General features: G+C 33.2%; 1 protein-coding gene across 1 annotated transcript in view; it reads left to right on the top strand.

The window, feature by feature from the left end:
- Positions 1–15,934, top strand: part of LOC127880045 (uncharacterized) — a 62,436-nt gene that overhangs the window by 983 nt on the left and 45,519 nt on the right. The gene's annotated exons all lie outside the window — the stretch shown is intronic.

The raw sequence follows: 15,934 nt of genomic DNA, 5'->3' as shown, positions 1-15,934 counted from the left end.
GTTCGGACATACCTAGTTCAAATGAGATTATTTACACGAATGCACATACTGATTTACTCCACTGGCAACAGCAAGCCAGTGAAATAAACTACACCCGAAAATATATTTAAATCGTTATACTATTTGTACAATAAATATTTTCTGTAAGTTAACGTTTGAATATGCTTATTAAATGATTGACTGCTTCTTTGACAGTGGGTGAGTGAAGTCCGGATGGATGCGTTTTAAGATTCTTTAATATATTTAATAGTTTATTGAAGCTGATAATAGGATAAGTAATCATCTTATAAGTTTCTTCCGAGCATGATTTAATGATGATATCATAGTAATAATATGATTATTCTCGTTATTTAAACACAAGTAGATATGCAACGTACGTGAATCCATTCAATTTATTTCACAACACAATGGCGACTTTGTATCGACTGCTTGTGCTTTTAAATAATTTCTGTGATTTTAGCTGTCATGAAATTTCAACAATGAATTAACGCGTTCTTGCTCAAACAATGTAACGAACATCCCTCGTACAAGAAAAATTAACATTTACTACTCGTAATTACTCAATCTATCAACATGCACTCGATCTGCTACACTCGAACATATTTTGCACAAAGCAAACGTTTTTCTTATAAAAACAGTCTATTTATAGACGTTTCTATAGAGATCATGTAAGTCACACATGCACCATATTTTTATCAGGGATGTAAGTCAAGTGGGAGTTTATATCAGTAAATGTAAAGTCGTACGTTATTACTTGAAATCAATTCAAACGTCATCATTTCTGATCATTTGGATATTATGTATAATATATTTAAAGTAAAAAGGCATCTATTACAGCAAAACCTGTATTTTACTAATATTAAGCGCCAATGCGTATCAAGCCATAATTAACACTTTAAACGTCGAGCAACATATTCAATCCCGCTGACAGTGCAGCATCGTAGCGAATAAAATAAATTATATGACTTTATATCACTGTAAGTGTGTTAATTGTTTTAATTGAAACCATTAGAAGTATGCACAAATGCTTTAGCGTGTACACGTGTGCTTGCAAGCCTCTTTATTATTTTATTATAATACTCACCTGAATTATTACAAAACAATTAGGACAAACACACTGGTATTATCTATATCAGCTGTTCCTACAAACATGGGCCTGTAAGACCTTTACCCTTTTGATAAATAGTAGTCAATTTAAACGTTTAGGTGTACTCCAGCTGAGTGTATTATACGGAAGTGAATTAATTATACTTACAACATGATACATACTTTGAAATGGTAAAAACGCATATATTACAAAAGTTATCGTCAGTGGTTGTATCAAGTTTCCGCGAAAACAAATAAATATACTAGACTTATGAACATATAAATTCATGAGACTCATTAGTGTTTACGCGAAAACCCTTGGCGATCATGATAATTACTCATCTGTTTATATTTCATGTTGAATAAATCAGAGCGACTAATCATAAACATTAGATAAAATGAGGAAGTAGAGTTAAATGAACCTTCAAGGCTTAAAGGTTTGTTGCATTAACTTTAGTAATGAGGGTTCTTAGATGCACAAATCCGTGCAAATGATATCACACATTTCTTTTGAGAAAAGGAAATTAATTCATATTTATTTAGTAAGCGTGCATGTCATTAAACTGTATCACGCGGAAAAACGTACATCCGTTCAAAACTCCCTAATAAGATGGTTCTTATGAGTTTTTAGGCTCTGAAATATAATTAATAGTTTATTGAAGCTAGGTAAAAGGATAAGAAATAATCTCATACTTTTCTTCCTGGCATGATTGAATGATGATATCACAGTACGAATATGATTATTCTCGTACTTTAAGCACAAGTAGATGGGCAACCTATGCTATTTTATTTCACAACACTATTGCAAGTTTGTATATGCTGCTTGTGTTTTTTATACGATTTTTTCTGTGATTTTAACATTCAAGGAATTTTATCTATGCATTTACGCGTACTTGCTGAACCAATGCAACGAACATCCCTCATAAAAGACAAATAAACATGTAATACTCGTTAATACTGAAACTATCATCATACAGTCGATCTGCTACACTGGAACATATTTTGCACGAATCACAAGTTTTACTTCTGAGAAAAAAAGTCCATTTATAGACGTTTCCATTAAGATCATATTAGTCACACACATTTTAATCAGGCAAATGTATATGTAAGTTAAGTGGGCGTTTATATCAGTAAATGTAAAGTCGTACGTCATAACTCGAAATCAATTCAAACGTCATCATTTCCGATCATTTTGAAACTAATATATACTTTATTTAAGGTAAATGGTTACACTAACAGCAAAATCCGTAATTTACTAATATTAAGCGCCAAAGCGTATCACGCCATGATTAACACTTCAAACGTCGAGCAACATATTTAATCCCGCTAAAAGTGAAGAATCGTAGCGAATAAATTGTAGTATTTGTTATAAAACAAATGGAGGTTTGTAGACATGGTGAAGACAAAATTAGGTTACGATCGGTTTCTAATATATCAGGGTTGTCAAGCCTCGTCATTATTTTGTTATAACCATCACCTGATTTATTACAAAACGATAAGAACAAAAAACTTATATAACCTATATTAGATGTTCCTGCAAACTTTGTTCTGAAAGACCTTTACAACATTGATAAATAGCAGTCAATCTGAACGTTTAAGAACGTTTAAGATAACTCCCACTGAGTGTACTTTACACAAGTCAATTAATTATAACTAAAAAATGAAACACATTTTCAATGGTAAATATGTATATATTACAAAGGTTAAAAGTCAGTGGTCATATTAATTTTCCGGGAAAACAAATTATCTGAAAACACATAAATTCATAAGACTCATTAGTATTTAGAATACGTGAAAAGCCTTGGCGATAATGATAGCTATTAAACTGTTTTTATTTCATGTTCAATAAATCAAAGCAACTATGTATAATAATTAGATAAAATGACGAAAAAGAGATTCATGGACCTTCAAGCTTTAAAAGTTGGTTGCATCCACATGAGTAATGGAGGTCCTTAGGTACAAAAATCCGTTAAAATGATATCACGCATTTCATTTGATAAAAGGAATAGTTATTTAGTGAGCCTGCATGTATATAAATGTATTATGCGAGCAACTTATACGGTTCGAAAATCCATCATAAGATAGTTATAATGAATATATAAATATGGTTAATACAATTCGCCGCTATAGTTACGAGGGCGGTTTACTGTAAAAATGTAATAATTTCTCATATTTGCGCATTTAACGTGTTAGAAATTTCTATTTATATAAAATGCACATTTTCGTTGTACGCATGAGCTTTGACATGCATTTGTATGTATGTATAATAACACGAATATTTATTTTTCATCTATGTCATGCCTACCAGATAGTTTTGATAAGTTGGAAAACGTGCGTTTCAAAACTATCCCAAAACATCCAGAAATAATTCAATTATAGACCGGAAATAAACCGGATGGGCATTAATAGAAAGCAAATAATGTCATGATTTGTCATTAAATAACTAATTGAAAGACCACATGTTTGGGATGCGATTATACATTTGTCATTTGTGTGACGTAAGCTTCGTGATTTGAAACCGTGTCACATGTTAACAAATGTATTTATATATTCGCAACCTCAGTGGTACAGTCGCCGAAAGGTTATTGAAGACGTGTCCTATCTTAGAAATCATTCTGTCGCATTACGGCGTGTAACTGTATTGTATTTCTTGGTGATGTTTCCTATTGCGTAAAATACTAATGACGTCCCGTTCACATAGTCATATTAAAATATTGTTTTGTCGATGGATAAATTGTGTTCATGTTGTTTGTCCATTGCCCGGTTGCTCAAACCAAAACCATATGTTAAGCTTACTGAAAATGAACTTAATAATTAATACATGTCATTTTACAAAAAAAAACGTTTTAAATGTTTTCATATTATTTTAGTCTCCCTCAGCGTTTACATATATAAAGGTTAAGATTTTAATTAACATAAATAACTTTCTCTAAACGTTTACGGCCATTTAGTGCTCCTGCATATTCATGAAGTTGAAGTTTCAAATTTCATTAAAGAGTTATGAGCATAGTTTCCAAAGTGCAGGTAACCATGACGACTATTATTTTAGGGGAGTTTATTCCGTTAAGCGTGTTTGTGTTTTATGTTTAGAGTTCCTCTCCTATGGTACAATGAATCAGTATATAATATAAAGAGTGTAATTTTATTGAGTCGCCGTGTATTATTAAGGTAGCCGCTTATGCAATTGACATTATAAGTTTATACAAACAACAAGATCCATTCGCCTTAACACTGCACTTACTTCCGCACATTCTTTTTCTCAATTCGTTATAGAAATGTCGTATGTGTATAACAGCTTAAGTGTTATTTGCATGTTTCAATGAACGTTAGAAAAACTCGTTAACGTTAGCGCTTGACTAGGAAATGTATTTGTGAACTTATTACCAAAATAAATGGCTGTATCTTTCTACTATATATGCTATCATTGGCTAGGAGATACTCTTACCTATTACGAAACGTTCATCATATACGCATGTTTAGCATGAGGAGATGCTCAATTTATCGAGTACATCATAGGCTCATGTGAATGTAAATATAGATGATCTCGTTTATTTAGCTACATAAGCATATGTAAAACCTTTACAAGTAGTTTATGTAAGCAGATGATCATTATTTGATGCAAATTACTTAACAAACACGAAATCTTTAAACATACCTTTAATGAAATTAAACAACATGACTTGATTTTCGCAAGCACTACAAAAAAATTGAACTTACAATAAATGTGAAGAAAGTATGTATAATGGAGACCAGGGTAAGCGGTTCAGTAAAACATGCCCCATATTAATGGGTTGCTTGTTGTCCATATAAAGTGCAACACAAATCACTTCATTCTTTGACTAACATAGTAACATAACATGCAACTGTATTGAAGCTGCAAATACTAAACATCTAAAAAAATGTCAGAATATTTTACTTCTAATAGATATGTATGATAAAAAAGACGAAGGTCTTGTTATTCAGTTTTCAAAGGTCAATAACGCTATTTTGAAGAAAGTTTGAATAGCCTCGTATTTATTTAAATGAATTAGCAGGCGTTGTAACAGGCTTTGCACCTAGTCTCTAAAACAGGTTATGTTTATTTGTAAGCATGAGAGAGTGACGGAAAAAATGAGAAATGCTCAAGCTATAAAGGGTGGTGTGTTTTTCAGTATAAATGGCATAACTGATAAACGATATCAAAAATTGCTTCAAGATAGGGAAGTGAAAGCAGACAATCAAGTGTAAACAAAGCACATAATTTGTTTTGATACTTTAGTTGTGTAGTTTGATTTGTCATGCATTGCATAGAAATTGAGAGCGATTTTCTGCGTGTCTTTAATTCCTTTTAAACTCCAAATGCATTGTATAAACAGTTTCAAGGCGTTTACCCTAGCTTAAAACATGTGTTTTGATTTAATTGTGCTGTGCATGGCATGAACTGTAATGAGTTGGCAATAGGGCAATATGTCACTTGCATTTTACGTACGACTCGCGGATGTTAACACATGTCTCTCTGCTTTTAATGTTTCAGGATTTGTATCATACCTATATGTGTTTGTGTCCGTTTATCACAGTTCAATCGATGTTGACCATTGCTCTTAAGTACAAACCATATTTGCAAATACAAATGCAAACGAAATCAATTAAAGTTTAAACGACAAGTGTGGATGTTTTGTGTTTATGGTGTATACAATATACCAAATAATAAGTATAATTAAGTGAACGATGAGTAGTAATTTGAAGAAATATTACAAAATCAGCATTTGTGAGAATACGTTGGTTCCACATTAATTATTTAATCTAAGAATCGGATTCATTGTACCATAATTATTGCATGGTTACCAAGCTTTCGAGTCGTCATCTTCAGCACAAATCTGTTCCTATACATAGCCATCCTTAGCTACTAAATATAATTATACATTGTGGTTATGGGCACAATAATACGTCTGCATCCAATGCATTTATCACTTATAACGAATTGCGACGAATGTCATACGCTTTCTAGGAACTCTCATTGATCACACCTGAAATACCACTCCAGAGATTTTTTTAATTTTATGCAAATTGTGAAGTACTATGTTGTTAACTTTAATATGAATTCTTGAAAATTACATTTGCATTGACTATGTGTTAATTGTCTTTGCGTATAGTTTAATCGTGAACTTACTCTTCTTTGTTAATATTTTCACAATCTTATAATCAAGACGATTATTCAAGATTTGTTTCGCATTGGGCATGGATAATTGATAAAAAGCCACATGACTGATAAGCGATTATTTACAACTTTTCCTTATTTAGTAACGCCTTTACCTTTACACGTTTAACATACATGAAGCAATAAGTTTTTATTAAAAATATTCCGTTTCTAATTGTTATAACAATATGTGCATCGCCGTGTGAGTAATATGGTACGTACGATTACTGTTATGCATCAACTTAATATCAGCATTGGAAAAAAAGTATAAACTCACCAAACGCAATAACAGGTTTCTAGTATATGATTGTTTACATCTTTCCCTAATTGCGTGTTTGACTTCTCGAATTACATCTTTTAATAAGAAAATAAAAATAACATCAGTATGCCTTTTTAAAAAAACATTCTGTGTTGTAAGAGTTGAATAAGCTTAATATATATAAATTGTGTTGAATGCGCAATATTGTCAGTCGAAAGTGTTTTATAATAACGCATGAATACCTTAAGGATTTATAAATTGCATGTTCATGTAAATACGCCAGTGTCCATATTTAGATTGGTTGAGTGTGATTCTCCATCCATAATCATTGAGACAATTTGGCAAGTTCAACTTTAGTTACCGCCTTCTAGTTCAACTAAGGCATTTCCAAAAGTTCGATCATAACAATAAAGCAAATAATGCACCAAACAAAGTGTACGACTTGTATAACAATTAATCGACTTTAAACATACAATGATCAAAACCGGAATCAGCTCCTGGATGGCCAATACAAATGATAAGGGGTTCAAACAGGTTTGATATAAAGCCGAACCTCACACCCCACTCAAAACTACCCACAAACCAAACGTGCGTCTTAAACAAATACGGATATCGTGAGCAATCGAAATGACAACATAATGTAGATCTTCTCGGTGATGTGATTTGTTAGCTAGTCATATTGTCTCATAGCTTTCATCTGTGAGAAATAGTTTTTTATGCATCATAGGGTGAATGCACAATAAAACATTCAACGCAAAAGTAAGTCATGACGAGGAAACGTGTTTTGGAGCTCTGACAAAACTTGGAATAACTTAGTCAAGCTTAACAGGAAAACTATCATTTGAGTACAAAATTAAAGTATATAATATGAACTGTTTATCAGTGTAAAAATGCTATTGAAAGGACAAGAAGAAAATGGAAAGATATAAAGAAACCTTTGAAAGAAATGAGGAATTTAATGATTTGAGCCTTTGAGATTCGGCGTCCCTCCAGGCTCCTGTTCTGGACCAGTGATTTTCACTCTGTAGATATCGGCCCTCAACAAGGTGGTTCAGAAGTATCCAGCTGATATGTATGTCTATGCAGACGACCTCAAGATTGCCTTCAAGATTCAGGCAGGGAATCATGAAAATGAGGCATGCGTTCTACAACAACTTGATAAGTGTCTCAATGATATTATAAACTGGATGACAACTTTCAAGCTGAAAATGAACCAATCAAAAACAGAAATTTTTTTAGACGGAACAAGGCAACAATTATCTAAAATGTCCATATCAAGTGTGAGTGTTGCAGGATGCATAGTTAAGTTAGTAGACCGTGTGAGAGATCTTGGTGTTACAATGACCAACACTCTTAACCTTGACCTTCACAATGCGAAGAAGTGCCAAATTGCCCAAATGCAATTGCATAATTTAAAAGCTATACGCAGGCATTTTACACAGAAGTTAGCGGAGGTGTTAGTGCATGGTCTTGTACACTCCCATATTGACTTTTGCAATGGTTTATTCACAAATCTACAAGCTTACCAAATTCAAAAGCTTCATCGGACTCAAAATCATGCCGCAAGAGTGGTCCTGAATGCGTCATTTGATCAACCAAGTACTGAACTCTTGAAACAACTCGACTGGCTACCAGTAAAAGCTAGAATCATGTACAAAGTCCTGGTTATGGTCTTTCGTGTTGTCCATGGTTATGCTCCAGATTACTTGCAAGAAATGTTTGTCACAGCAACCAGTCGGTATAGACTTCGATCACAAAGTGACTGTAATCTTGTCATTCCCAGGAGGCGAACTAAGATGGCGGATAGATCTTTAGCTGCTGTTGGCCCGAAGTGGTGGAACAATCTACCAATATAAAGAAGTAAAACTCCAGCTGCTGGAGCAGTATTGAATTTTCATTAAAAACAATTAGTTGGTCCTTTATTTAAGGCAAGTGACCGATTGCCCAAACAGTACAAAACAGCACAATACAGCACAATACAAACCAACATAAACACAAAATATGAATAAAGCTGGGGTCACCGCCTTGGAACGGTCAATGCAAAGCATTGGGGGTTTAAACCGGTTAAAGAGCGCTCAACCTCACACTTGGTCCAGCAATATTCATAATACATTTAAGTGTAAATAAAATTTAACGTCATAGCATTGTAACTCAAATCAAACAATAATAAAAAGGGAATAAAAACGCATTCAATTTAATTACTCAATGGTATTGAAGATACCAGAGCAACAGAGTTACATTTTTTTGACGAACGATAACAATATAAAGAAGTGAAACTCCAGCTGCTGGAGCAGTATTGAATTTTCATTAAAACAATTAATTAGTCCTTTATTTAAGGCAAGTGACCGATTGCCCAAACAGTACAAAACAGCAAAATACAAACCAACATAAACACAAAATATGAATAAAGCTGGGGTCACCGCCTTGGAACGGTCAATGCAAAGCATTGGGGGTTTAAACCTGGTTATAGAGCGCTCAACCTCACACTTGGCCCAGCAATATTCATAATACATTTAAGTGTAAATAAAATTTAACGTCATAGCATTGTAACTCAAATTAAACAATAATAAAAGGGAATTAAGACGCATTCAATTTAATTACTATTTAATTACTCAATTGCATTGAAGATACAAGAGAAACAGAATTACAACTTTTTGACGAACGATCAAATAAAACTATTAACAATTGTCAACTACATTCCTTCTTTATAGAAAAGATTTGAGAATGTAGAATCATAGATTTAATATTTCAGATAATCATCGCGCAAATACAGGAAGAAGCAGCAATAATGGGTGTAAAAATTCCGTATTACATAGCTTGGTTGTTTATTTGACTGCTAAACAAATTAAAAATAATTAAATCAAACAAGAAACGCCTATCAGAGAGAAAATATAAATAAAATGGAACATTATAAACCCAATGACCTATGCATGTAGATTACAACTGGGAAAGTCGGTCGTATGACGTCACAAAAATCCATAATGACATACTGACGTGAACAAATTCCAAGGGCAGTACTAAATAAAAATATGAATGGGGCTGTGCTACTAATAAAACAAGTTTACGTGATTTAATATTAAGAAGCAAATGAATACAAATGGTAATTCAATTAAAGCGACATTATTGGAATCAAACAGTATATAGGTGTTTTGACAACTGAAGACAGAAATGATTTGATGTACGATTTGAGTCCAAATGTAGTTTACATGCAGATTTGTTCATACGACACAATGACACAATTTGATTCAACAGTGAAAATGCCTATAATGTAGTATCCATGCAGATTTGTTCATACGACACAATGACACAATTTTATTCAACAGTGAAAAATGCCTATAATATCACTAATGATTCCAAATTTTAAGGGAAGAAAGATACAGTGAATCGAAAACCATCAAACACGTGTTTTTAAGTACATAAGCATCGTATCCTTTTGATAAAAACAAGTTAATTAAATTGAAAAGTTTAATATGAACTTTTGGTTTAACATATTTTAATTTGCGGACACGCTTCAAAACATCTCCATAAAATGATGGATGGGAGATTCCATTATTTAAATGCCATTTTAAAGAAACATTATATTTTGAAATTAAATCACCATACTTAGAGTAAAATCTAGCAAATTTATTTCTTAGGTTATGATACAAAAAGCCTTGTTTTAGCAATTTTTTAGTTAATATTAGATTACGATCATTAAAATCTTTAATACACGAACATGCTCTGGCATAACGTACCAACTGCGAAATGTAAATACCATAGGAAGGTCATGTTGCCATCTAGAAACGGAAAATTCACAATTTCAAAGTTAAAATCGTCCCGTTTGTCGTATAAACTAGTTTTGATCAAATTATTATTAATAGTTAAATGTAAGTCTAAATACGCAGCGTCTGTATTGGATATACGCGATCTATTTAAGACTAGTTCTTTTGGGTAGATTTTGTGAATATATTGTTCAAATAATGGATTATCTTAATTAAGTATGTCATCAATGTACCTACTAGTAAGGTTAAAACAATTAATCAAATCTACTTGCTTAGTTTTAGATAATTCTAACATAAATTCGCTTTCATAACAATATAAAAAAAGGTCAGCTATAAGTGGCGCACAATTAGTACCCATAGGAACGCCAATAATTTGTTTAAATATTTTACCATTAAATTCAACAAACAAGTTATCCAAAAGAAAAGTAAGTGCTGCACAAAAGTCAAGACCAGTCCAAATGATGTAATTATCTAATATCTGATTAGTAAAAAAAGCTGTTTTAGTGTTTAAAGCTAGATACAAACATTTCTCTCTAGCAAAAGTTTTTTCAATCAAAGAAACAAGTTTGGATTTTATTAAAGCGTGAGGAAGCGTTGTATATAGTGTCGAAAAAATCATAAGTACTTACCTGTGAAACCTTATATTTTTTATTTTCAATTTTATCAATAACTTCTAAGGTGTTTTTTATTGACCAAAATAGGTTAATATTACTATTTTCATAAACTTTATTACAAAATTTAGCTATATGATATCTAATAGCACTCAATGCAGATGTAAGATACACTGATAATTGTTTGGTGGTACAAGACACTGAATTAGCGATATAACGACTTTTATATGGCGTCTTATGTAATTTAGGTATCCAGTAAAGTGATGGCAATTTCTTGTCAGTAATATTGACTATTACATTTAACTTTATGCATTGGGCAATATGGTCGGTAATAATTTCATTAGGTTGCTTATTGTACTCACAATATGATGTAGTTTGTGAAAGTTCTTGTGAAATAGTTTGAACATAAAACACTCGTCATATTATGATAACCTTATTAGCAGCCTTATCAGCAGGAACTAAGACGAATTTAGATTTTAAGTCTTCAAGCAATTTACAGAGATTTTGTTTATTAAATTTAGGTGAATGTGGTAGGGCCAAAGGCTGTGTATCATAAAAACATATTTTATTCATGGCCATACTAAATATTTTTGTTTTCCAATCATTGAGTGCAGTAATTTCAGCATTTTCCTTCCTGCACCATTTAGTGCAATAATCATGTAAGGATGTTACGATATTCTTAATGCAGTCATCAAAATCAACAGGAATAGGCAGTCTGTACTTAGGGCCTCTGCGTAGCAAATTTCTAAGGTTTTTATTTTGAATGAAATTAAGGTCCCCAGTAATAACATGTCCAACTGGACCATATATATATTTAGAACTAGTACAGTCACATAATGTAGGACAATTTCTTATTACATTTATATCTGTGGAAATAGAATTATAATTAAAAACGAAACTTCTTGCAGGTTTACTATATTTGGAGCAAATATGTGGTGATTCAGTATTGCGGAAATAAGGGGCAATCAACCGACGTACATTTTTATCATTGAATATTTTAGGAAGGTCAATTAAATCAAGACCTTTGTTACAAAACTCAATTTTGATACGATTTCTAGTTTTGTTAAGTACATTTTCAATAAAAGGTTTAAGATAGTAGTCAGTGAAAGATTCAATAATACAAGCACATTCATATAGAGGGTCAGATTGAAGTAAAATAAGTTTACATTCCTTATCAATATGCGCCAACGAAGAAACAGAAAGAGAGCAAAGTGCACTTAGTAATTTATGTTTACCCCCATTTTGTAATACTGTGTAGCAATCATTTAAAGAAAGCAGACGTTTAAATTTACGCCTTAAGTTACCATTTTTCCTAATGCCATGTGAACGTTTATTTCTTAGACGTTTACTAAACAGAGAAAATAAATTAATCGATTTATTTTTAGAAATTGTTCCAACATTTAGAATATTATCATTTAATCCAAGTGGGTAAGCTGATTGCAAACGTTTAATCCATTCAAATTCTGACATGCACCTTGCTTTTAATTGGCACTGACTTGAAGTACTATTATTAAAAATAAGTTGCTCCACAGGTTGAATTGAAATATTTGTTACGCTATGACCTGTTTTATTAAAGTGCTGTTAAAGGAAGTTATAAAATGTATTGTTATTTTTAATTTAAAAAAAATGTTCCCTAAAACGTGTTTTAAGTGATCTACCCGTCTGCCCAACGTATTGCGCACCACAACAGGGTACATTACAAGTAATAACATAAACCACATGCATAGAATTTCATGAGACATCGGATTTAATATTAACTGAAAATTTGCGGTTATTAACCGATGAAAGAATAAAAGAGGACATATTTAAAAACTTGCAACATGAACACTTCCTGGAGTTGCACTTATTTATTGTAGGATACCGATTACACGGAGCTAAATTACGCTGCGAACGAGAACCCAGCCGCATTGTACCTCCAATGAAAGATGTTCGAAGTAAACTTAATTTGACTGTAGGTTTAGAAAAATGTAATTGTCTATAATTTAACGGCAAATGAATACTACGTGTAATCGGAATTCTCAATGGTGAGAGAACAACTTTCGGGTTTTTTGTAATCAACCTGTCCATAGGTTATTTATTTGGCGAAACCACCAATCTTATAATCACATTAATACACATTGCCAAGTCAACATACATAAAAGAGTAAGAGGCAGCTTGTCAGATAATGGTCTGTAAAAATTCAGTATAACCTGCAGAACTCTCAATTGATGAACATACACGTTTACTTTATAAGTACAGAGAATGTTTAAGAATCTAAGTATAAGAAAGGTCTTAAACAAGGTTTCTTAAAAATAATAAAAACACAATACCGCTACCAGCCTCTGAAGGCTGAAAATATAACAACATCGAAGATATGTACGGGGATACACGCTACTGCATCCACGCAGCACACATCAAACTGTTGTGCAATGCAATATAAAGAAGTGAAACTCAAAAAAGCCACTTAAAAATCATTGACAATGAGGGCTGTTTTAGATCAAGACTTAAAACTCATTTGTTCAATCTTTTTCACGGATAACCAATGTGCAGTGTTTGTAAAGCGGAATAGAATATTTTTATAATAATTTTTGCGCTATATAAGTGACATGTATTTGTATTTGTACTAAACGTGTAAACACGCAAAATTCGCCTGGGGGACTAGGATCAATCAGCCATGTACTGGACAAAGCAAACTTAGTCCTATACCACGAAGGGATAAGCGTGAGCTCAACTAACGCATTTGAGATGCTGATTTGTGTTAGCGATAGTGATGCAACGAAGAAGGGATGAGCGAACGATTTACGGAAACACCAGTCACACATTCAACGTGCAGAGCAGTGTGAGCGACATTAACACATTCGCCGAGCCAAAGCTGTCTAAAACTATAGAATGCAAAACGTGCCAGCACAACATGGGGCCGACACACGCAGACATTATAGCCATGCTTGTCACAATTGACTTAAAGCTAAATGTCATGGACTCGTGATTAAAGACACTCGAAGGGCTGGAGAACAAAAATGATAATTTCGATAAGAATCTCAAAACACTATGGGCGCACTGGATACCAGGGACAAAATGGAAAAGGTGGAAAGTAAAATTGACTATGTAGGGAGCTTGATATTGAGGGATCAAGAGTAAAGATATCAAACTTGGAAAATGACAACAACACATTACGAGAGGACATGAACTACATGCAACCCCAAAACATGCGAAATATATTAATATTCGAAATTTGCAAATAATCATTTTTCGGCGACAGAGGGCAGGGTCGCGGAAGTAGACGGAAACTCAGGGGAACGCCATTCTATTTTACGGATTCTATTCCCACCGGAAGTCGAGGCAAAAAGACGTCGTCTCTTCAGAGGAGTACAAGCGGAAAAGGAAACGGGCGTGGGTGTCATACGACATTTTTAACATTAACGGCATGCAAATAAAGAACGCGTAGGAGGGACCGGATGGACTTAAGTGTGTAGTCTGGAACTTCAACGGATTGAGCGCAGCTAAGCGGGAGGATCAAGATTTTCTTGCCATTGTATTACAGTATAACTATTTTAGCATAAGCAGTGGCATATCGGTTGTCAACAACATTCATGATACAATAATAAATTAGATAAATCTGTTTTTAACAATAACGAAGATATATTTATTGCAGCAGTATCTATATGGGGTAGTGATTCGCCTGTGGCCAACTCGATAGATACGGACTTGTTTAAATGTTTCGGTAACGATATTAACCATATTCAATCGTTGGCAACCGTTATGTTATTTATTGATTTTAACGCTAGAACAGCGTCTACAAGTGATGCGATTCTTTCCGAGCATATATATACGATATTGACCCTTACTTCTATTCAGATGATAACACGTTACCACAATTTTCAATGGACAAGGGGAGTAACTCTCAAGGAATAATGTATTCGATTTATGTAAGGCCACGACATTGAAAACCGTTAACGGGAGATTGGGCTCTGATTTTAGCATTGGTAATTATACATGTTTTAATACTCATAGCACAAGTGTCATCGATTACTTGATTCTAAGTGAACATTATTTTCATACCGTGAATAAATCTATTGCAAGCTATTTAAACAATTGCAGTATCATGCAACGTTGTCTTTCAATGCAATATGCATTATGAAAGCTGCAGTAGAAGAACCATCCAAAAGTGAGTTCGTTAAATAGAGGGATGATGAAAAACTGGATTTTAACGATCTACTCAAAAGCCATATCGAACAAAGCGACGCAAATATTGACACCATTGTAAGAAAAACAATTCACCAATATTGTAAGAAATGTGGCTGACCCATTATTTATCAAACGCGTTAGCAATCGGACTAAGACAGGTCGAGATGACATCGCCGATACTTTTTTCACTTTTTTTGAACGATCTTAAAACGGTTTTACAAGTAGACATAATGCGGGAATGACCATACAAGACGTATGTTTACGTTTAATTCTTCTTCTGTTTGAAGACAATATGGTTGATATTGGTGAAACGCCGGAAGACTTACAATTGTATATTGATCGTTACGATGAATATTGTTATAACTGCGATTTGCAAGTTAGCATACCGAAAACCAAAATTATTGTTTGCTGCAAACAAGGAGCTACGAAACGTAATGAGCGGTGGTATATGGTAACGAAAACATAAACATTGTGAACGACTTTATATATCTGGGTGTAACACTTAACTATACAAGAAAATTCAAACTCAATACTAACACTAATACTAAGGGCTTTAAACTACTCAACGTATTGTGAACCAACCTGATAACTTATAGTTGAAAGCCAAAGGTAGCTTTGCAGTTATTTGATGCTTTGGTGTCTTCCATTATATCATACTCGTGTGAAATATGGGGTTTTATATTAGCAGCGAGTTCAAACAAAATTGCATCTTAAATTCTGCAAAGCTGTTTTTGTTGTCAGAAAATTATCTTCAAGTGTAGCCGTTTACGATGAACTTGGTAGATACCCGCTGTTTATTAACATATGTACATAATCGACGCTGTCGTTCTCAAACCTCATAGCTCCAACATTTTCAAAAAACAATTTCGTCTTTTCC

The sequence above is a fragment of the Dreissena polymorpha genome, chromosome 4 (assembly GCF_020536995.1).
Source record: "Dreissena polymorpha isolate Duluth1 chromosome 4, UMN_Dpol_1.0, whole genome shotgun sequence".
NCBI lineage: Eukaryota > Metazoa > Mollusca > Bivalvia > Myida > Dreissenidae > Dreissena > Dreissena polymorpha.
This window is presented reverse-complemented; position numbering and strand designations above follow the sequence as displayed.